At 45.9% G+C, this 24,676-nt stretch overlaps 1 long non-coding RNA gene across 1 annotated transcript; it reads left to right on the top strand.

The window, feature by feature from the left end:
• Window positions 1-5,398: 5,398 nt before the first annotated feature.
• Window positions 5,399-19,307, top strand: LOC143925503 (uncharacterized). The gene is made up of 4 exons (XR_013262014.1): window positions 5,399-5,490; window positions 18,566-18,754; window positions 18,884-19,078; window positions 19,206-19,307. It is a non-coding gene; the product is annotated as an uncharacterized LOC143925503 (long non-coding RNA).
• Window positions 19,308-24,676: the final 5,369 nt, after the last annotated feature.

Genomic DNA, 24,676 nt, shown 5'->3' with positions numbered 1-24,676 from the left:
AAAGTCATTTAAAATCACTCGCAGCTATAATGAATTGTCGGCTGCCCGTAATACAGAGAACAGTCATTGAAAGTTACTGATTAAAAAAAAAAAAAAAAAGCGTGGGGTTCCCCCAAATTCAATTGCCAGTCCCTTCAGGTCTGGTATGGATATTAAGGGGAGCCCCACGTCAAATTGTAAAACAATATGATGTGGGATTCCCCCCAAATATCCATACCATACCCTTCAGGTCTGGTATGGATTTTAGGGGAACTCCATGACAATTTTTTTTAAAAAATGGCGTGGAGTCCCCCCTAAAAATCCATACCAGACCCTTTATCCGAGCACGCAACCTGGCTGGATGAGAGAGCGCCCCCCCTCCTGAACCGTACCAGGCCACATGCCCTCAACATTGTCCCCATGTTGATGAGGACAAGGGCCTCATCCCCACAACCCTGGCCGGTGGTTGTGGTGGTCTACGGGCGGGGGGCTTATCAGAATCTGGAAGCCTTCTTTAACAAGGGGACCCCCAGATCCCTCAGGTTTCCATTACATCAGAGGGGGGGCGGGGTCACCCATACGTCACTGGGGACTTGGGACCCCAGAGAGATGATCATCCGTCGCTGGATAGCAACAGTGGATTACCACCGCTGGAACCTTTTTTTTTTCTTTTTTTTTTAATAAAGGACAGGGATAAGATTGTAGACCTACACAAGACTGGAATGGGCTACAAGACCATCGCCAAGCAGCTTGGTGAGAGGGCAACAACAGTTGGTGTGAATATTCGCAAGTGGAAGAAACACAAAATAACTGTGAATCTCCATCGGTCTGGGGTTCCATGCAAGATCTCAGCTCGTGGAGTATCAATGATCATGAGAACGGTGAGCAATCAGCCCAGAACTACTCGGGAGAATTTTGTCACTGATCGCAAGGCAGCTGGGACCATAGTCACTAAGAAAACAATTAAGGACTGAAATCCTGCAGCGTCAAACAAGGTCCCCGTGCTCAAAAAGCACATGTACGGGCCCGTCTGAAGTTTTCTAATGAACATCTGAATGATTCAGAGGAGAACTGGGTGAAAGTGTTGTGGTCAGATGAGACCGAAATCAAGCTCTTTGGCAACTCAACGCAACATCGGTCCAATGCTGCATCTGTCCCCCGGCGCCTCTATACTGAGAACCGAGAGATCGAACACCGCCAATCGCTCGGTTTTCATAGCTCTGTGAGCAGAGAGCTGTAGGCCGAGAGAAGAGAGAGGCGGCATGTCACGTGATCGCCGATCTGCAATCAGTAAACAAGGTATATAGCTGCATTTTTAATAAAGCAGTCACAGGGGAGACATTGGATGAATCAACAAAGAGGATAATGTAAAGTTAACCCTGTGGGTTAACAAACACTTTAAGGCAAATAGACTGTGCACTTTGTAAAGTGTAGCAATACAAATTTATTACAAATGTATTATTTATTATATCATACACATGAGTAAAACTGAAACACATGATATACAGAAACAGTCCACAAATGGATAAAGAGGCCTAAACCAACTGTCAGGGAGACAGATGAAATCCAACACGTTTCAACAATTGAGGTAAGGGTCTTCTTCAGGGAAAAGGAATGGGCTGAGGACTTCCAGGTGAATATAAACAATCTACAATGTTAATATAGACACAATTACACATAGAATTCAAATTATCACATATTTAGAAGACTAATCAACTTGGTCATTGTCAGTAGACAGAACAGAAAGACATAAATATTGGTATCAGATCAGTACTGACCTCATGTGTAACATGTGTTACGTGTTTCAAACGATGGAGATCATACGCTCAACATAGAAGAGGAGAAAAGAGACACCTAAGAGGGCGTCAAGCAAGCCAGAGCAGGATGGAAATAAGTAAGAAAAGTGAAAAATGCGCAACCAAAAAATGTAAATATTAATATGATCAATGAAAAAAAAGTACCAAAAATTAAGTTATAGGGTTAAACACTAAATATCATACAGTGAAACATATCCTATATTTTTATAGTCCAAAAACTACTGTGAAAAATGTCCAAACCAAGAAAGTGAAAGTGAATAAATGTTACCAAACAATGCCAAACGATGCAACAATGTAACAATATGACTGTGTTTTTAAACAATTAGTAGCGATATCTGAAAAAAAGAAAGAGCATTCTCATTTAGTAGTCCACAAAATGTTATGAGTGTTATATCCAAAACTTCATGAGGAAAACTTTTGGAAAGGACGATATTCTGTTCATCAATGCTTAAAAGCAAACAGCACCGCTTACCAGATCAGGTGGATCTCAAGTTATAAAGATCATATGGGCACACACAAGGATTGGAATCGTCAGCAGATGAAGCAATCAGCAGTGACAGAAATCCTCCTCCAAACCATTGCGATACTGGTCTCCGGATCCTCCAAAGGGAAAACACTCCAAGCAAAGGTGTATCATTAGATAGAAGAGAAAGGCTTCATGGTGCAGTACTATTTTAACTACTTTCAGACCGGACCATTTTGCTGGCTTAAAGCGGGAGTCCACCGGGACTCCGCGTTTTTTTTTTTTTTTTAAAAAGCCAGCAGCTACAAATACTGCAGCTGCTGACTTTTAAATAGTGACACTTACCTGTCCAGCGCGCCCGCGATGTCAGCACCCGAAGCCGATCGCTCGCTCGGCTGCCGGGTCCCGCCGCCATCTTGGGTATGGGAATCAGGAAATGGAGCCTTTCGGCTTCATTTCCCGGTTCCCTACTGCGCATGTGCGAGCCGCGCGGCGCAATCCGGACGGTCCCCGCTGCCTCTGGGAGCTGTGTGTTTCCCAGCAGGCAGCGGGGCACTTGCTGAAGGGGGCGGGCGCTTGCGGAACGGGGGCGTAACCTACGCCCGTTCCGCAGAGAGCTAGCCCGGAAGTGGGTGCAGTTACCTGGATTATCCAGGTAACTGCACCCCCCTCCCCCCTGAAAGGTGCCGATTGTGGCGCCGGAGGGGGGGGGATTCCGATGAGCGGAGGTCCATTTTAGGGTGGACCTCCGCTTTAAGACCAGACCACTTTTTGTGATTTGCCACTGTGTCGCTTTAAACTGGCAAATGCGCGGTCGTGCGACGTGGCTCCCAAACAAAATTGACGTCCTTTTTTTCCCACAAATAGAGCTTTCTTTTGGTGGTATTTGATCACCCCTGCAGTTTTTATTTTTTGCGCTATAAACAAAAATATAGCGACAATTTTGAAAAAAACACATTATTTTTTACTTTTTGTTATAATAAATATCCCCCAAAAATATATAAAGAAAATTTTTTTTCCCTCAGTTTAGGCCGATACATATTCTTCTACATATTTTTGGTAAAAAAAATTGCAATAAGCGATTAATGGATTGGTTTGCGCAAAAGTTATAGCGTTTACAAAATAGGGGACAGTTTTATGGCATTTTTGTTAATATTTTTTTTTTTACTAGTAATGGCGGTGATCAGCGATTTTTATTGTGACTGCAACATTATGGCGGACACATCGGACATTTTTGACACATTTTTGGGACCCTTGTCATTTATACAGCAATCACTGCTATACAAATGCAGTTATTCCTGTGTAAATGACACTGGCAGTGAAGGGGTTAACCAGGGGGTGGCAGTGTAGGGGTTAAGTGTTCCTAGGGGCGGGTTACTAACTGTGGGGGGCTGGGCTTTGTTTTAGTGAACACTGATCTCTGCTCCAATCACATGGAGCAGAGATCAGCGTCACTTGTTGCTAGGCAGAATGGAGAAATGCTGTTTACAACGGCATCTCCCAGTTCAGCCTCCCCGTGAGACGAGCGCGGGTATCCGATCGAGGCCACGGGACCCGCGACTGGACTCACGGGGGTCCCGACCGGCATGTGAGCGCACCGCCACCGGCGCGCATGCGATGGCAGGGCGGCATATAAAAATGGACGTACCTGTACGCCAATATGCCTGCCCGTGCCATTCTGCCGACATACATCAGCGTGCGCCAGTCGGGAACTGGTTAAAAAGTGGTTTACTTCTCAATAGCACTGACATCCAAACAAGAGCGGTATAGAAAGCGCTTCAAACAAGCCAGCCAGCTGATTCGTGACGTCGTCACATTCTAAAGCTCCACCCCAGGATGGAAATAAATCATGTCCAGGTGGAGCCCTAATGGTGGATGGTAAAATATTGCAAAACTTCTTTGAAAGAACTGCGCATAAAACGCTACTTACAGGATGCAATGGAAAATCAAACATTCATAGCAAACTTCCGCGATCACTGCTCAGCTAGTGTGCATTCCACGGAGGCAGAAATGGCATCAATGGCTAGACTGTAGACCGGAAATTACGTTGGCGTGTTTTGCCCCTGCTCCAGGGCGTCATCACAGACATCACTTCCAGTCAATAGAGAGTGACATTTATACAAATTACACGTAAAAGACTCCTCCTAAACAAGGTGGAGCAAACGCCAATCATGATTAGAGGAAGTAATATCACTCTATATCCTGCATCATCATCATGTTGGTTTGCATTGCATTATGTAAAACTTTATTTGACAAAGAAAGGGTAACAAACATCCGTTTTTGCATATTTTAAATATTTGAAATAAAATACATGAGCAACAATGAAAAAATATTTATAAAAAATATATAAAAAAATATCAGACAATTTAATAATATCAGGACTTGGTTTACTATACTATATTTACTATTATCTTACGTGTAAACAAACTCATCATGTCAGGAATCTTAAAAATAATAAAATAAAATAAAAAATATAAATATAATAAAAATAAAATAATATAAAAATAGAATAAAAATAAAAATAAATATAAAAATAAATATAAAAATAAAAAAATATTCCTGAAATGGTGAGGAAATTAAATTATTGTCAATTGGACAGGATCAATTTAAATCTGAATTAATATTACTATTACAAGTATTACCAATTAGACAGGAAGCAATTTAAATCAAGATCAATGTTGATACCTTGGGGACTTAAAGTACACAATCTATGGATCCATTGTGTTTCATTCTGAGGGATCGATTTTTTTAAGATTGGAACCTCTCCAATGTTCCTCCACTCTATTGATCCCACAGAATGTTAGAACACTAGGAACACGCCCATGAAATAATCTAAAATTATTAGACAAACTATGATGTCTATATCCTTTCTTGATCCTATTTACATGATGGCTGTGATGACACCCTGGAGGAGGGGCGAAATGCGTCAACGTAATTTACGGTCTACAGTCTAGCCATTGACGCCATTTCCTGTTTCCGTGGAACGCACGCTAGCTGATCGGCGGTCGTGGAAGTTTTTCTCTGAATGTTCGATTTTCCATTGCATCCTGTAAGTAGCGCTTTATGCGCAGTTCTTTCAAAGAAGTTTTGCAATATTTCACCATATCTAGCCTTTTTTCTTATCAGTGGAACACTTATATGAAAATCCCTCTGCAATCCGGTGTGCATTTGTTGGTTTTTGGAATCTCATCAGTTCATATATTTGCCTAATCAGCTCCGGTTGCCTGGGTGGTGAGTTCAGCCCAAGAAGGGGATTTATTGTGTTGCACGTTCAGTATGTTGGACACTTTATTAATTTAACTAATTTTGATGGACACTATAAATATATTTTTTTATCATTTGCACTTATTATGTTGCACGTTTAGCCTGTTGCACACTTTATTTATTTAACTAATTTCGATGGACACTATATATTTTTTATCATTTGCACATATGAGGATACTTTAGGCACGATCATGATGGATATTTATTTTTGAGTATATTTATGTAGTTACCATTGCTAGCGCTGTTTTCACTGGTATAGCAATTTTTGAAGTCTTAGCACTTTTATACAGCAGCTGCAAAATTATTTTTATTTCATTTTATTTTATTTCACTTTTTTTGTGGATAATTTGTGTTTTTTATTAGTTTTCTGTTTTACAGTAGTGCATCACGCCACTTTGCTGACACAGGTGTATGTGATCATGGTGATGTTAAGCTGCGGCGCCACCTACCGACAATGCCTTTGCGGAACACTGCAAATGACATCAAGAGCAGTCACCGCCACTGATCACGTGACCGCGCAACGTGCTGCGTTGTCCACCCACTGACACAACCAGGGCTTGGAGATGCTACTCTTGGACTACGTCCTCAGATCTTCCCCACTATGGAGAATATAAGTCTTTCTTTTAAGAACAGAATCTTCTGTTATGGCATGATGCTGCTCCTAAAGGATGAATATGCCATTAGGTCGAGAGAGATTGATAGGGACCTGGAGTCCATCTACAATTTGCTCTCCCACTATAAGGACCATTCAGCATATTTTCAATTGGATAAAGAACTAAGTGAACACTTAGAAAACTTTAATCATCAACTTTTGATTAAAAAAGAGAAAAAACTGCAAAGAGACATAATGGCCTTTAGGGAGGGGAGATCTTTTGTCTGGACTCCAATATACCCTAAGAAAATATTTCCACCAAACTATTATAATAAATCTTAAAATGAGGAGTCTCATCTTTCAGATGCCTCTTCTATCTCATCACTTTCTGCTTCTTCTTACCAATCCTCTAGGTTCAAAAAATCAAGCAAAACGAAAAGGAATTCCCAAGGTGGTGGTTCTTGTGAAAAGTAATCCAAAAAGAGACTAAGGCCGCGTACACACGCGGTGACTGTTCGCTGAAACTTTGTTCGTCAAACAGTTGCCGCAACAGTCCGCTCAAAATTTGCATGAGCGGACTTGCCCACACACGGCACTTTTTGAGCGGACTGTTTCAGCGAACTGTTTGCCAAACAGTTCGCTCAACTTTTGAAATGAACGGACTCGCCCACGTAAGGCGGAGGCAAGTCCGCCCATTTCGAGCGCGTGTACAGGTAGGCGGGGCCCGCGAAGGAGACGTCGCGGGCACCGCCGCCTGGAATGGACTTAAAGGGACACCCAACGCCGGAAAAAATCGGCGTGGGGGTTCCCCCAAAGTCCACAACAGACCCGCGCGGCCCCCCCACCCCAAAGCACCTTGTCCCCATGTTGATGAGGACAAGGGCCTCTTCCCGACAACCCTGGCCGTTGGTTGTCGGGGTCTGCGGGCGGGGGGCTTATCGGAATCCGGGAGCCCCCTTTAAGAAGGGGGCCCCCGGATACCGGCCCCCCACCCTATGTGAATGAGTATGGGGTACAATGTACCCCTACCCATTCACCTGTAAAATAAAAGTACCCAAAAAAAAAACACAACACACGAGAAAAAATATTTTATTGCACAGCTCCGGGGGTCTTCCGTCTTCGGGGGTCTTCTCGCCGGACTCCTCCGCTATCTTCGTGTAGCTCTTTTGCTAGCGGAGGAGTCCGGCTTTCTTCCTCCCCGCCGCCGGCCTCTTCTCCCGACTTCGGGGGTCTTGTCCCCCTCTTCGGTTCTTCTGCCGGGCCACCGCGCCTTCTTGTAGCTCTTTTGCAGGCGGTGGCCCGGTCTTCTGTCGCCGCTATCGCCGTCGCCGCCTTCCGTTCTTCTTCTTCTTCTTCTTGTTCTTCTTCTTCTCCAGGAGATGTTGACACGACGCTCTCTCCGGCCGGAATGCCAGAGCCGCCCTGCGCTGCCACTTATATAGTGCCAATGGGGCGGTGTCACATGGTATATGTCACATGGGTTGGTCACATGGGTTGATGTCACATGGTGACCCCGCCCCCTTACGATGTCATAGTCCCCATGTGACATCAACCCATGTGACCAACCCATGTGACATATACCATGTGACACCGCCCCATTGGCACTATATAAGTGGCAGCGCAGGGCGGCTCTGGCATTCCGGCCGGAGAGAGCGTCGTGTCAACATCTCCTGGAGAAGAAGAAGAAGAACAAGAAGAAGAAGAAGAACGGAAGGCGGTGACGGCGACAGCGGCGACAGAAGACCGGAAGGCGGCGGCGACAGAAGACCGGGCCACCGCCTGCAAAAGAGCTACAAGAAGGCGCGGTGGCCTGGCAGAAGAACCGAAGAGGGGGACAAGACCCCCGAAGTCGGGAGAAGAGGCCGGCGGCGGGGAGGAAGAAAGCCGGACTCCTCCGCTAGCAAAAGAGCTACACGAAGATAGCGGAGGAGTCCGGCGAGAAGACCCCCGAAGACAGAAGACCCCCGGAGCTGTGCAATAAAATATTTTTTCTCGTGTGTTGTGTTTTTTTTTTGGGTACTTTTATTTTACAGGTGAATGGGTAGGGGTACATTGTACCCCATACTCATTCACATAGGGTGGGGGGCCGGTATCCGGGGGCCCCCTTCTTAAAGGGGGCTCCCGGATTCCGATAAGCCCCCCGCCCGCAGACCCCGACAACCAACGGCCAGGGTTGTCGGGAAGAGGCCCTTGTCCTCATCAACATGGGGACAAGGTGCTTTGGGGTGGGGGGGCCGCGCGGCCCCCCCTTCCCCAAGGCACCCCCCATGTTGAGGGCACGCGGCCTGGTACGGCTCAGGAGGGGGGGCGCGCTCGCTCGCCCCCCTTTCCTGGCCGGCCGGGTAGCGTGCTCGGACAAGGGTCTGTTGTGGACTTTGGGGGGACCCCCACGCCGATTTTTTTCGGCGTTGGGGTTCCCCTTTAAGTCCATTCCAGGCGGCGGAGCCCGCGACGTCTCCGTCGCGGGCCCCGCCTACCTTCACACGCGCTCGAAATGAGCAGACTTTCCTCCGAGCGGGAACAGTTTGCTCATTTCGAAAGTAGCCTACACACGGGCGGACTGTTCGCTCAAACAAAGTTTCAGCGGACAGTTTTTCGGAATTTCCGAAAGACTTTGTCCGTCAAACTGTCCGCTGAAACTGTCCGCTGAAAGCCCACACACGGGCGGACTGTCCGCTGAAACACTGTTCAGCGGACAAAGTTGAGCGAACAGTCCGCCCGTGTGTACGCGGCCTTACGGATCCAGGATATGATGGTGATTCTAGTGTGCACGTGCTGTCAGGTAACCCCAAAGGTGATGGTTCTCTTACCTCTATCCCTAACATGGTGATGGCATCTCGTACCAACACATCTACTGGTATCCCGGGTCTTTCACACAAATTATCATTACTGTCTACCTCTACGCAAGGTATTTTTTTGGTACCAGGTCAGGAGCAACCCTTATACACCAACCTAAATACATCTAGGCTATCATCGGTACAGGATAGTTCACTTAATGTGGTCAATTTATCACAATATCCGCATAATGATATTGAAACAAACATGCTCACTAAGGGTCTAAGCTTTTGTCCTAACAAGGATATTGATAAGTTTGAGGCCATAAAGGACATTCAGCTTTTCGCAAGGAAAATTATCCTTAAACAATTTTACTGTAAGACCATCAAAGAGGGAAAATCACTTAAACCCCAAGAAATATAAGCAATAGACAACCTAACTGCCCTTCTAGAAGAAAGTGATCCTAATCCTGATCTTATTAATTGTATAGATATTGAGCATCTATTGCAGAAGCTCAACCAAACTCCATCCCCTAATGTATCTACTGTTCTACTCAATGCCAAAAAGAAGTCAGATAAATTTCCGGCATTGGGTTTAAATCCAAATGTTCTTGCATTTGTTAAACTTAAAGTGGAAGTAAACTCCCCTATCGTTTTCAGCCAAGGAAGCTGCCATCTTTGCCTCTGTTTAATCTTCAACTGCTATGGTGCTGTACATGTGATTCGTTATGACACCAGCCATTGGATGGTTTGATAGTTTGGCTGAGAGCACAGCCAATGTGCAGTTAGCATTCCCGGCATGCCTTTTTTTTTAACTGTTTAAATCGATGGGTTTACTTCCACTTTAATACTAACTAAATCAGAAACATTAAAATTAAACAAGACGTGACCTCTAATCTTTCTGTAGTTGAACAGCAGACTGACTCTCCAAAATGTATCCAGTAATTCGACAATCACTATAAAGTCCTCCAACACGGGGGGCAATATAATGGTTCTCGATAACAATCAGTATATCCATATGTGTATGAAAATCTTGAATAATAAATCCTGGTACTTACCAGTTACTACAACTAAAATTGACAAATTTCAGCAAGAATTTTATAAATTAGTAGACGCTGCATTCTATCATACTTTAATTTCCAAGAATGAATGGGAATTTATTTGCACTCGCTTTCCACACACCAACCTTTCATGCACTACCTAAACTGCACAAGAGTATGTTGCACCCATCGGGTCGTCCCATCATATCGGGCAATGGGTCTCAGAAACCATGAATCAGACTGAGACAGATGTACAATTAAATCACACTTGTTTAATAATAATAAAAAAAGGTAAACAGAGTAAACATAGTCAAAACATAGCCAGAGTTCAGGAACCCAAATGGATAGTCAGACAATCCAAAACGTCAGGGAGCCAGAGAACAGCATAGTAGAACAGAAAGCAGCATCTGGAGCCAGAAGGAATGTCAAGCAAGCAAGGCTTTAACAGGAACACAGGAGAGCATCTCTAGAGATGTGACTAAGGCAAAGGCAGAGATCATCTGGACTGGACAGCTTAAGTAGGCAGGACTGACAAGCAGCATATCATCAACAGGTGAGTCACTGTGAAGAGATAGGAGCTGGCAATTAGCAGACAGCTGAGCGGCCAGCTCAGAGAAGGAAGAGCTGAGCCCAGCCCTGACAATGGCTCTCTGATTGAGAACCTTAGTGTAAGAGAACTGCTATTGCGCTCCAGGCACATATGCGCACGCATATGCGCACAAGAGACTATGTCAATCGTGGGTGTGCAAACGCGCGCGCCAATGCGCGTCGCTGTGTGCGCTGATGTGCGCGTTCCTAGGTGAGCATCCGCGCTCCTTTTGGTGCCAGTGGACTTATTTAAGGGGCACACTGACTTGTAGCAGATGCTGACCGATCTTCAGCTGTTCCAGTCCCGTTCTTTGTTATACCTGCTATTCCCTGACTGATACCCATTGCTGAACCCTTGGCTTGTCCTGACCTGGCTCTGGATCCTATCTCTAACTACTGGCTCCTGACTTCGGCTTCCTGATTGACCCTGCTCCTGCCTGATGATTTGGTACCTTGCTGCCTGCCTGCTTCCGAACCCAGCTATTCCTGTGACTATGCTCCTGTCTCCTGTTCGGCTCCAAGCTGTCATCCGGGTGTCCCCAGTTCCGTTCCTGAGACCTGCTGCGACTTCCTGCATCTCCAAAGTCGCATCACCTGGCGCAATTTTCCTGAGCTATATCTGCAGGCACTCGTGTTCCTCCTTTCCCTTGGGTCCTTCTGTCTCCATCATCAGCGGGACCCAGGTTGGAGATACAAGGGAGGCCGACCTCGTCACTTCAGACTTCCGACCAGGTACGTGACACTCAGTAAATTTATGGATGGTCACCTTCGCCCTCATGTTCTGAGTATTCCAAGCTATTTACGGGACACTATCCATCTTCTTCAAAACATTGATGGCCTACAGGGTCCAAGAAATGCGATCCTTGCAGCCATCAATGTTTCAGCCTTCTATAGCTCTATTCCAAACGATAAGGGCCTATCCTGCATCCAACAAGTTCTATCTGAAAAGAACCGGTTTGATCGTAAATTCAACAACTTTATCATTGATGCACTAGGCTTCGTCCTATGTCATAATTATTTCACTTTCAATGGCTCCCACTTCCTTCAGGTGCAGGGCGTAGCGATGAGGACTTGCTGTTCCCCATCCTACACCAATCTGTACCTGGGGGAGTGGGAACGTATGATTAGATGAATTGGCCTCACTCTACAACCATGTGACCTTGTGGTGTCATCAACATTTTCCTAGTTTGGAATGGCTCCAATGAGCTGCTACATACTTTTGTGCAGCGTCTTAATATCAGTACCTTAAATCTTAGTTTTACCACGTCCTGTGATCCAGCTAAAATTGAGTTTCTAAATATACATATCCACAAAGACAAGTAAGGTATGTTGTCAACTAGTCTCTACCGTAAACCCACCACAGGAAATGGCATATTACATGCCACTAGCTCCCATACTAGAAGCTTGGTCAATTCAATTCCTTTTGGACAGCATCTCCGCATCAGACAAAACTGTTCAAATGACATTACATTCAAAGAGGAAGCAGATAAACTTAAAGTGAGACTGCAAGCCTGGGGGTATTCTAATAAATGCCTTAAAGTGGATGTAAACCCAAATTTTTTTTTTTTTATGTCATAATGTAGAGTATAAGATTTACTATCATTTGAGCCCAGTCTTGCCACAAAGAGTTAATCCAGCTCTGAGCAATCCTCTTTTATTAGTTAGCGAGATAAATCTTGACAAACAGAAAAAAAACTTTGTCAAATCCTCCCCCTTGCTGTGAGTGACAAGTGATTTACATATCTCGTGCACTAGCCTAAGAGACATGCATTATTTTTGAATTCCCTCCCACTCCTTTCTTCTGCTGCTCTGCCAGGATTGGATGTTCCCTACCTCAGCATAAATGGGCATGCTGAAGCAGGGGCGGATCCAGGGGGGGGCAACGGATCAATTGCCCCCTCCGAGAATACTGGCAGCTGATGACAGCAAAGCCGGTTCCGCGGGTCCAATCGCGGCCGGTTACGCGGGTACCAGCGGGCCGGTTCCGCGGGTCCAATCGCGGCCGGTTCCGCGGGTACCAGCGGGCCGGTTCCACGGGTCCAATCGCGGTCGGTTCCGCGGGTACCCGCGCTGAGTGGATGGGTGAGGGGGGGGGCAGCTGGCCAGCTTAGGAGGGCTGCTGGCCAATCAGGAAGCCAGCAGGCAGGGGAGCAGGGAGATGACATCATCTCTCACTGCCCTGCATCCCTCCAGTCCTGCCCTCACTGTGTAGGAAGCTGTGTGCAGCAGAGAGATTGCATCATCTCTCTGCTGCCTATCTTCACTCTGGGACCCAACAAAAGACCACCTTAGCAGAAAAGTGACACAGTAGGTGACAATCCGCAATGTGTGGCAGGCTTCGTGGCAAGTGGCAATCCGCAATGTGTGGCAGACTACGTGGCAAGTGGCAATCCGCAATGTGTGGCAGACTACGTGGCAAGTGGCAATCCGCAATGTGTGGCAGACTACGTGGCAAGTGGCAATCCACAATGTGTGGCAGACTACGTGGCAAGTGGCAATCCGCAATGTGTGGCAGACTACGTGGCAAGTGGCAATCCGCAATGTGTGGCAGACTACGTGGCAAGTGGCAATTCGCAATGTGTGGCAGGTGACGTGGCAAGTGACAATCCGCAATGTGTGGCAGGTGACCTGGCAAGTGACAATCCGCAATGTGTGGCAGGTGACGTGGCAAGTGACAATCCGCAATGTGTGGCAGGTGATGTGGCAAGCGACAATCCGCAATGTATGGCAGGTGACGTGGCAAGTGGCAATCCGCAATGTGTGGCAGGTGACGTGGCAAGTGACAATCCGCAATGTGTGGCAGGCTACGTGGCAAGTGGCAATCCGCAATGTGTGGCAGGCAACGTGGCAAGTGACAATCCGCAATGTGTGGCAGGTGACGTGGCAAGTGACAATCCGCAATGTGTGGCAGGTGACGTGGCAAGTGACAATCCGCAATGTGTGGCAGGCTACGTGGCAAGTGGCAATCCGCAATGTGTGGCAGGTGACGTGGCAAGTGACAATCCGCAATGTGTGGCAGGCTACGTGGCAAGTGGCAATCCGCAATGTGTGGCAGGCAACGTGGCAAGTGACAATCCGCAATGTGTGGCAGGTGACGTGGCAAGTGGCAATCCGCAATGTGTGGCAGGCAACGTGGCAAGTGACAATCCGCAATGTGTGGCAGGTGACGTGGCAAGTGGCAATCCGCAATGTGTGGCAGGCAACGTGGCAAGTGGCAATCCGCAATGTGTGGCAGGCAACGTGGCAAGTGACAATCCGCAATGTGTGGCAGGTGACGTGGCAAGTGGCAATCCCCAATGTGTGGCAGGTGACGTGGCAAGTGGCAATCCACAATGTGTGTCAGGCAACGTGGCAAGTGACAATCCGCAATGTGTGGCAGGTGACGTGGCAAGTGGCAATCCGCAATGTGTGGCAGGCTACGTGGCAATCCGCATCTGGTGGCAGGCGACGTGGCAAGTGACAATCCGCAATGTGTGGCAGGTGACGTGGCAAGTGACAATCCGCAATGTGTGGCAGGTGACGTGGCAAGTGACAATCCGCAATGTGTGGCAGGTGACGTGGCAAGTGACAATCCACATTTGGTGGCAGGCGACATGGCAAGTGACATCCTCAGGGCTCCCACTGATTCTGCATTATGGTGAGATGAACCATTTAATTTTATATTACAATGTATTAATAGAAATAATGCGCTTCAATCATCCTGACACCATAACAACCATGGTGCCGTAATGATTGAAGCGCAAATACCAGCCATTTCCCATATAAATTGCCCCCAAAAAAACATATTTTATAGCAGTGCCCCTCCCGAGACTAGACTCTGGATCCGCCCCTGTGCTGAAGTCATGTGGTTACTTTCCTTTCTTTTCACTGGATGTTAGAGATCATAGCAGAAGTTCAGTGTAAGAAATACACAGGAAAAAATGCACATTGACAAGGGGAGTGTAGAGGTGGGTGGGGAGTCTACTGACATCACGACTCCACCCACCGAGCTCCAGACAACAGACCCGCCCACAGAATCTGCAGTTTTTCGGTTCTCATAACAGACAGAGGGGAGACATTTGACAGGTAAAGATACATGCAGGAGGCATGTATATCCTTATAGATAACCCCTATGGCAGTAGTTTAGAAAGGATGACATTGGGTTTAAATCCACTTTAAGCAAGCTTTTAAAAAAGTCACTACCAAAAATAGGCAAGCATTATTATACAAAACTAAAATGTATCAACCTGATACCAACCATTTAAGAATCATCACCCATTTCTCTAAAGCCGCGTACACACGTAGCCGTCTGTCCGACGGACTTAGTCTGGCGGACTTCCCGCCAGACTGTCCGTCGGACTTTCTGAATGGGCTACTTGCCCACACACTGCACTTTTTCAGCGGACTAATAGAGCGTACTATCCGCCCTACTTTTGAAATAAACGGACTCACCCACACACGCGGAGGAAAGTCCGCTCATTTCGAGCGCGTCTCCAGGTAGGCGGGGCCCGCGAATGAAAAGAGACTGGCCCCGCCACCTGGTATGGACTTAAAGGGGAACCCCAACGCCGGAAAAAATCGGCGTGGGGGTCCCCCCAGGTCCACATCAGACCCTTGTCCGAGCACGCTACCCGGCCGGTCAGGAAATGGTGGACGAGCGAGCGCCCCCCCCCCTCCTGAGCCGTACCAGGCCGCGTGCCCTCAACATGGGGGTTGCCTTGGGGAAGGGGGGGCCGCGCGGCCCCCCCACCCCAAAGCACCTTGTCCCCATGTTGATGAGGACAAGGGCCTCTTCCCGACAACCCTGGCCGTTGGTTGTCGGGGTCTGCGGGCGAGGGGCTTATCGGAATACCGGCCCCTCACCCTATGTGAATGAGTATGGGGTACAATGTACCCCTACCCATTCACCTGTAAAATAAAGTACAAAAAAAACACAACACACAAGATAAAATAGTTTATTGCACAGCTCCGGGGGTCTTCCGTCATCGGTGGTCTTCCGTCTTCGGGGGTCTTCTCGCCGGATTCCTCCGCTATCTTCTTGTAGCTCTTTTGCTAGCGGAGGAGTCCGGCTTTCTTCCTCGCGGCGGCCTCTTCTTCCGACTTCGGGGGTCTTGTCCCCCTCTTCGGTTCTTCTGCCGGGCCACCGCGCCTTCTTATAGCTCTTTTACAGGCGGTGGCCCGGTCTTCTGTCGCCGCCGCCTTCTGTTCTTCTCTTCTTCTTCTTCTTCTTCAGATGTTGCCTTGTCGAGTCCTCCACTCACAATGGCTCTGACCGGGCACCCGGCGACTTATATAGGGACATCACCGGATGATGTCCCCGCCCATTATGATGTCACAGTCCCAGCATCCTCTGGGACTGTGACACCATAATGGGCGGGGACATCATCCGGGATGTCCCTATATAAGTCGCCGCGTGCCCGGTCAGAGCCATTGTGAGCGGAGGACTCGACGAGGCAACATCTGAAGAAGAAGAAGAAGAAGAAGAGAAGAACAGAAGGCGGCGGCGGCGACAGAAGACCGGGCCACCACCTGTAAAAGAGCTATAAGAAGGCGCGGTGGCCCGGCAGAAGAACCGAAGAGGGGGGACAAGACCCCCGAAGTCGGAAGAAGAGGCCGCGGCGAGGAAGAAAGCCGGACTCCTCCGCTAGCAAAAGAGCTACAAGAAGATAGCGGAGGAGTCCGGCGAGAAGACCCCCGAAGACGGAAGACCCCCGGAGCTGTGCAATAAACTATTTTATCTTGTGTGTTGTGTTTTTTTTGTACTTTATTTTACAGGTGAATGGGTAGGGGTACATTGTACCCCATACTCATTCACATAGGGTGGGGGGCCGGTATCCGGGGGCCCCCTTATTAAAGGGGGCTCCCGGATTCCGATAAGCCCCTCGCCCGCAGACCCCGACAACCAACGGCCAGGGTTGTCGGGAAGAGGCCCTTGTTCTCATCAACATGGGGACAAGGTGCTTTGGGGTGGGGGGGCGGCGCTCGCTCATCCCCCCTTTCCTGGCCGGCCGGGTAGCGTGCTCGGAGAAGGGTCTGATGTGGACCCAGGGGGACCCTCACGCCAATTTTTTTCGGCGTTGGGGTTCCCCTTTAAGTCCATACCAGGTGGCGGGGCCAGCGACGTCTCCTTCGCGGGCCCCGCCTACCTGGAGACCCTCTCGAAATGAGCGGACTTTTCTCCGGGCGGGAAAAGTCCGCTCATTTTAAAAGTACGGCGGACTGGCACACACACGGCCGTATTGTCCGCCGAAATGCGAGTACGGCGGGAAGATTGGAGTGCAAAACTACTTTCTAAGTCCGCCGTACTTTCGGGTCAAAAAAGTATGCCGGAGGCTACACACGGGGGGATTGTCCGGCGGACTTGAGTTTGCCGGACTTTTCCACCCGCTTGTTTGATCGTGTGTACGCAGCATAACCAGCAGGAATGTTAAAAAAAAAATTATCAACAAATACTAGCACGTTCTAACACTTCACTCTATTGCTGGATCTTGTCTACCCGAATGTCCAGCCTTCACATTTCGGAGAGCTAGATCTCTAAGAGACAAATTGGTCTTGAGTGAGTTTATACAAGGTGGGAGTGATCCCTGTAAAAGACCTGGTACCTTCAGCTGTGGAGGATGTGGGTATTGTCAATATATGAACACCTCAACGCAGCCAGATCTTCCAAATAGAACTCCATTTGTTCCTAGACACTTTGCCAATTGTCGCACTCAAGGCGTGGTGTATTTACTCCAATGTGATTGCTCTTGCTTTTATGTGGATAAGACCAAAATGGAATTTTGGCAGAGAGCTTACCAGCATATCCATAGCATGCAATCATGCAATCCAGATCTGCCACTGGGACTGCATGTCACTCTTTTCCATGGCGGTCTTTTCCCGTAGATAAAATTCCTAATATTGGACCAAGTTCACCCAGGCCTTAGAGGCGGTGACTGGAATAAGAAACTTTTGCAGCAGGACCAGCATTGGATTTTTAGACTCAATGCCACTACTTTTCCGGGCCTTAATGAGACGATTTCCTACAAGCCTTTTTTGGAGGGATTTGTCTCGGGCGGTCCAGAGAATGAATAAATAGCTATATAGGCATTTTTTTGTGTCCCCCACCAATATGTCTAACAATTTGTTGGTCTTTGTACCTATGTTACTGCTGCTAAATTTGCTATACATGTTACGGGTGTTTGATTCCAACTAACTGAATTAATTGTTTTCAGTGAATAATGGTACCGTTTTGAGTTGAACTACTGTATATACACGGTCATATACTGATCTCATGTGCCAAAAATCCAAATAAATATCTGGTTTGCAGATTGGTTTTCCTTTTGCTCTTTTTCGTTTCTTTCTTCTCTTTTTTCATTTTTTCTTTTTTCCTGTAGTTTTTTTTATAGGCTTCAATGGTTGGGTCTATGTCTATTTTGCTATAACCCACAAATATTGATTTATTAGATTCAGTTCTCTCCTGAGTGCAGTTGTATTATATTATAAGCTCTCCAGTGCTTAACTATCATGCCCCTTGCTTCCCCCTGTACTGTTTTTTCCCACTCTCCCATCTGACGTACCCAGGCCTGTTTGAGATATGACGCCTGGGTAATGCGTCTCCAAGCCCCGGTTGCATTAGTGGGTGGACAACGCAGCACACTGCACTGCGCCATCTGCTCTTGGTGATGTAATTTGCAATGTTCCAGGATGGTGGCGGCGGGTGGCACCGCAGCTCAACATCACCATGACCACATACACCTGTGTTGGCGGCATGGCGTGGTGCACCGCCGGCTTAGGGGGGCCATCCATGGAGCATCATAGACGGATCATCACAGGTGAAGTATATTCACCACACCCCTCCTTTCATCTTGGCCCTTATATAAACCTGGCAGTTTAGTATGGTCCTGGCTTCACTTTGGAGACATAGGGCATCGTTGCACCTGCGACACCCTCTAGGTAAGATCAAGGGCCAGCATATTTTGTGACACCTTTGTACAATGATGGGATCGTTTTCCCCTCTTTGTAACATAATGCTAGGATACATTTTCTTGCATTGTACAAATGAACACTATATTTGATTTTTTTGGTCCTAGGTTGAATGCTGGTTATCTATCTAACCAGCCCCTCCATATCGGGGGTAGTAACCTTGAAGTATGGGAGGTCTGTATGGTTCCTTCTGCAGCGGAGCTTCATTTAAATACTAGTGGCCATTTTTAGGTGATGTGGGTCTGTGAAAGAACTTTTGCTACGAAAAATTTAATCTACAAGCTCTAAAGGGATAGGTATGTGTATTTTGATACTGTATATATGGTTAACGCTAATGAGTGTTCTTTTACTGTGTGCATTAGTTTCTTTTGTGCATTAGTCTATTATATTACTCCCCTGTTCTCATCCTTCTGTCTTACATTCAGATCCGTGCTGGTCTGTCATCTATGAGTGCTCTGACCCCCCTTTTGGGAGGTAGTTCTCAGATGCTGGAGGGCTCCACCTGGACATTATTTATTTCCATCCTGCTCTGGCTTGCTTGATGCCCTCTTAGGCATCTCGGTTCTCCTCTTCTATGTTGAGCGTATGATCTCCATCGTTTGAAACACGTAACACATGAGGTCAGTACTGATACAAATATTCATGTCTTTCTGTTCAAAGTCTACTGACAATGATCAAGTTGATTAGTCTACGAAATATGTGATACTTTGAATACTATGTGTAATTATGTCTATATTAACATTGTAGATTGTTTGTATTCACCTGGAAGTCATCAGCCTTTCCCTGAAGAAGAACCTTACCTCACTTGTTGAAACATGTCGGATTTCATCTGTCTCCCTGACAGTTGGTTTGGGCCTCTTCCATTTATCCATTTGTGGACTGTTTCTGTATATTATGTGTTTCAGTTTTACTCATGTTGTATGATGTTATTTACTCTTTGTAATACATTTGTGTTGTTTTATATATAATTTCTACTCTTTGAGTGTTCATGGTCTTCCAAAGTCCCATTCTTGAGGAATTTTGTTTTTACACATTGTACTGGGGATGTGGATCTGAACCTCTTTTTCTTCCCATTTTCAGCGGAGAACGGTCTGAAGTCCGCTCTCTGCTGACGTCACAGATATCAGACCAGGCACTGCATCATCCCGACAATGGAAGTCTGGATCCACCATGTGCCTGGACTGACACCCGTCTCAGCGGGCCACTGAGAGTCTGTGATGGCCGCTCCTCGCCCCTCCACAGCTCAGTATCCAACGAGCACAGAAGGAGATGAGCAGAAAGCGGTGACAGATGGAAATGGACTGCTTGTTTATTTCCATCCGACTGTCTTCCGATCTGCTGGAGGGATGGGGAGCGTTTTCCCATCCACCTGTTTTTTTTAACAGACCATATCGGATCAGGTGTCAGCGGAAGCTGACATCCAACATTCCATAGAGAGCAATAGACGATCCGTTCGGGTCCGCCTGAAAAACTCACAGAGGGACCTGATCGATCTGTCAGTGTGAAAGGGGCTTTAAATATATAATTAAAAGTGTTTTAGGCTGGGTTCACACTGCTGAGATACCATTTTGATCTGATTTTCAGTGCGATGATGAGGTGCTACTTGCATGCAACTTTGATAAGATTTGTTTAATATTCTTTGGCACCAAAATAACACTGGAATTGCACCTAAGTAGTACAGGGGGCTTTTCCAAATTGCAAATATATTCTAGATGCAATAAAACAAACAGTATGTAAAGTTCTAGGGTAATAACATACTTTTCTGCTGCAATACGTTACCACAACACACTATACATGTATCAGCATTCATTTTAAATGTCAACCCAACACACTAAGGCAATGCAGCTCCAATACACATGTGTTGCTGAGCTGGGAGATCGCCTGGCTTTTGCGGGGACCCAGGAGCCCGCACCCAAATGTGGGAGACTCCCACGACTCACGGGAGAGTTGAGATGTCTGAAGATCACAGCTTCCACACAGAGAGCGAGAGTCCTTCTCTGACGTATGCTGTCAGGGGACAGGCTTTTCTACATTGGCTCTGGCTGCTTTCTAAAGAAAACAAACGAAAAGACACTGAACACCTTTTGTTGGTGCTCCTGGATATGTATTTAGCTGATTAAAACTGAAAGTTTAGTTGGGCTCCAAAAATCTTCATTTGATACATATACAGTGAGGAATTTGGAGTGGTTGTTAGAGACTGCAGTGACCTGCAAAATTAAGATTGATTGAACATATAAGCAGCTACTGTATGTGGAACTGCATGCACCAGCATAAATATTAGTGCTGACCGAACAGATTGATCCATTTGTGACCGAACGCCGACACTTGACCTTTTCCATTATTTTCATATACACGGGATATATTAGTACAGGACACAATGCTAATCATTCCATACTGTATAACAAAACAAGGGGGGAATTCTGACAAGAAGGTGCTAGGTAGCATGGAATCTATGGTCTCAGCAAACACTTTAATTTTATAATATCATATTATAATAACAATACAAACAATAGTTATATTTGACAATCCAATCTAACGCTCTTGTTCACTTTCAATTTCTGCGGACCAATTATCCCATGGCACCTTGCTGCCAGCTATTGATGGGGGGACACTTCTAGTCAGAACACCGGCAAGCTGTGATTCCTGTTCCTCCGTCTCCTGAAACTCCCTTTCTTAATATCTTTGGCGGGTACTCTAAATGGAAGGATAATAAACTCTGAGTAACAGAGACACTCTTATGAGGGGTGAAGGATAGCTGGTAGTTGATACGGCCCTGCCGGTCTGTGAATAAACACTGTATGTGTATCTCCCATCTTGTCTCAGAGTTCCACAGGTTCGTGTGTGTGTGTGTGTGTGTGTGTAATATGTTGACTATCAGGCCTCATGCACACTGGACGTTAAAATAAATGTTCTAAAAACATTAGTAGCTTTGCAGCCAGTTTTTCAACTTTTTTCAACGTTTTTGCAATAGCGTTTTTTAGCGTTAGTCTTTTAGCGGTTTTGTTTTTGAAGAAAATTATTATTTTTTCAATAGATCAAAAACGTTAAAAAACACTGGTGTGCGACCTTTGAGTGTTTATCGATGTTTATCAGCGTATGAGTGTTTTGCAGCTGAAAAACATCTATCAGAACCCACTAGTTTTGTGGTTTTCTTTGCTGCTCAAAAATTCCACTGCCCAGAACTGCTGATAACAGCCTTATGTCTGAATGAACACAGAGGGGTTTATTTACGAAAGGCAAATCCACCTTGCAATGAAAGTGCACTTGGAAGTGCAGTCACTCTAAATCTGAGGGGTAGATCTGAAATGAGGGGGAGCTCTGCTGATTTTATTATCCAATCATGTTCAAGCTAAAATGCTGTTTTTTTATTTTCCTTGTATGTTTCCATCGGATCTACAGCGACTTTACTTCTAAGTGCACTTTCAGTGCAATTTTAAGTGCACTTGCAGTGCAAAGTGGATTTTCCTTTAGTAAATAACCCCAATAGCATAACATGATGGAGAGTTTAATGACTGTAGAAAAAAAATGTCTACAGCCAAATGCATGAGCTAATGCTACTGGGGAAATCAGGAGGTGATATGGTGACTATGAGGCCTCATGCACACTGGACGTTTTTTGAAGTTTTTTACAGCAGCTGTTTTTGGCTGTAGACATTTTTTTCTACAGTCATTAAACTCTCCATGTTATCCTATGTGTCCATGCACACATAGGCTGGCATCAGAAGTTTTGGGCAGTGGCGTTTTTGAGCAGTAAAAAAACCCCCAAAACTAAAACGTCTATAAATGCTCAAAACCGTGGCTCACCAGCTTTTAACGTTCTTGATCCATTGAAAAAAATGTTTTTAACTTTTTTTCTTCAAAACAAAAAAAATGATAATGCAGACAAAAACGCTAATAAACGCCAAAAAATGCTATTGCAAAAACATTGAAAAAAATGTAAATTTTTATAATGTTATTTTAACGTCCAGTGTGCACGAGGCCTAAGGCTGCTGAGGGTGTGGGGTGACTATACAGTTGCTGTGGAAAAAGAGGGAGGTGATATGGTGACTATAAGGCTGCTGGTGAAGGTGGGAATGGTGATATGGTGGCTATAAGGCGTGGGTGGTGATGTGTTGACTATATAGCTTCAGAGGGTGGTGAGTGATGTCGTGACTATATGACTGCTAAAGGAGGAGTGGAGGGTGATGTGGTGACTGTAAGCGCACTTACCAACTGTCCTGAACTTAAAGCTGAACTCCAGGCAAACAACATTTTCCTGTGCATTTGGTTAACTGCTAGTTTTATCCCTGACCCGACCCGCACAAGACAGGTTTGGCACCCCCGTACTTTGGTGGTTTTTAAAATGGTCCATCGCTGAACTGTGGGAGAGCACGGTTTTCCAGAGGATCAGGCAAGTATAAACTTTGTGCTCACCTCTGTATGTAAGGAAATTTTTTTTTGCTTTAAGGTTAACTATGATAATAGTTATACTGCCTCGTTGCATCTCAAGCCCTACTTCATACAAGCTATGGTTCCCATATACACTGATGATAGCCAACAAGCCTGAAACAGTTGTGTGCAGTTTGGAATAAATGGCTCTATAAAACAAGGCTATATTTGCATTAAACAGCAGAAGTTCTCAATATACATTTGGGTGTTTGGTGCATAAAGAATTTTTTTTGCATGGCTCTGCCCACTATTCTGAATTGAGGACTAATCCTCTTATTTTTGAAACCCATTTAATAATAAGGTCTCTAAAGTGATCTGTAGGAGATTACCATTTAAGAGGCCTAATTGTGCTTTAGTGGCGTGTCTCAGTTTTTGAGGAGTGGTGGGGTGGAATCCAAATTAACAAAGATTTAAAAATTTCCTCGGTGGGGGGTAGATGGTCCCAACACTTTATGCCTACTTTGTAACATCTCTGCATATAGGAATAGTAGAGTATTTTGAGATATATGGGGGTTATTTACTAAAGAAAAATCCACTGTGCACTCAAGTAAAGTCGCTGTAGATTTGAGGGGGATATGCAAGGAAAATAAAAAACAGCATTTTAGCTTGCAGATAAAATCAGCAGAGCTTCCCCTCATTTCAGATCTACCCCTTAGATTTAAGTGACTGCAATTTGGCACTCGGGTCTCGGGTGCTGCCGCCACCATTTTGGGCATGGGAATCAGGAAGTGAAGCCTTGCGACTTTATTTCCCGATTCCCTACTGCGGATACGTGTTTTTCCCAGCAGACAGCGGGGGCCCCGCAGGAAGTGGCGTAAATACCCGGTAATACAGGTATCTGTACCCCCTCCCCCCTGAAAGATGCCAATTATGGCAATGGAGAGGGGAGGGTTCCGATGAGCGGAAATTCCACTTTAGGGCGGAACTTCGCTTTAATTTATGATGTAGCCATTCATCATAACCAGTTTGAATGCAAAATATCTCAAATAAAAATTAGGGGACGCTAGACGAGCTCATCGCCAAGGTTGTACGGCTCTCATAGTTTGATGTTTCCATAAAATAGAAGTGCAAATGAAAATAGTGTGAATTCATCTCAGGGAAAAGTCCATCCATTCCCTAGTCTTAATTTGTAGGGAAAGTTAAAACTGGTCTCTTGTCCTGAGCAGTAATCCAGAACGTAAGCATTGAACAATCTTGATTAGAGCTATTTTACATGTATAAACTAATGACTAAAATTCCCTATCTTCAGAAGACTACTGTGGTTTGCTTGTAATAATATTTCAGCATCCACTCATTCGTCCATCCATCCATCCATCCATCCATTCATCCAGCTGTTCCTTTTGGCAATGCTGTAACAACTACTGTTCTTAGAATTGTCAGTGTTATTTTGTTTGTTTACTATGGTGGTGGTGCAAATAGAAAACCTTCTCACCTTAGAAATCTCCTTCCACTGGGAATGAAACCTCTGAATAAATACAGCTGCGCAAACGTTCTCCAAGAACTGTGCAATTTACAAACAGAAAAGACTGAATGTGGCACAGAAACATGATGATCCCAGCAGTTGTTTCTTCAATCACCCTTGATACAGTGGCAGACATAATCACCCAAGGGTCCCTAGGCTCCTATCAAAATACTAGCCAAGAGTCGGCTTTGTGATATTTTGATATCTCACGACATGGTTCATTATATACAGCAGAGGTCAGATAGTGAAAACACCCTTGGCTTCCCAATGGACACCAAATGGTATCACAAATAAATGTTAGAAGCCTTTCACATAGCTCAGTGCCAGTA

The sequence above is a fragment of the Lithobates pipiens genome, unplaced genomic scaffold (assembly GCF_037356315.1).
Source record: "Lithobates pipiens isolate NorthernLeopardFrog02 unplaced genomic scaffold, aLitPip1_a1.2 Scaffold_22, whole genome shotgun sequence".
NCBI classification, from domain to species: domain Eukaryota; kingdom Metazoa; phylum Chordata; class Amphibia; order Anura; family Ranidae; genus Lithobates; species Lithobates pipiens.
This window is presented reverse-complemented; position numbering and strand designations above follow the sequence as displayed.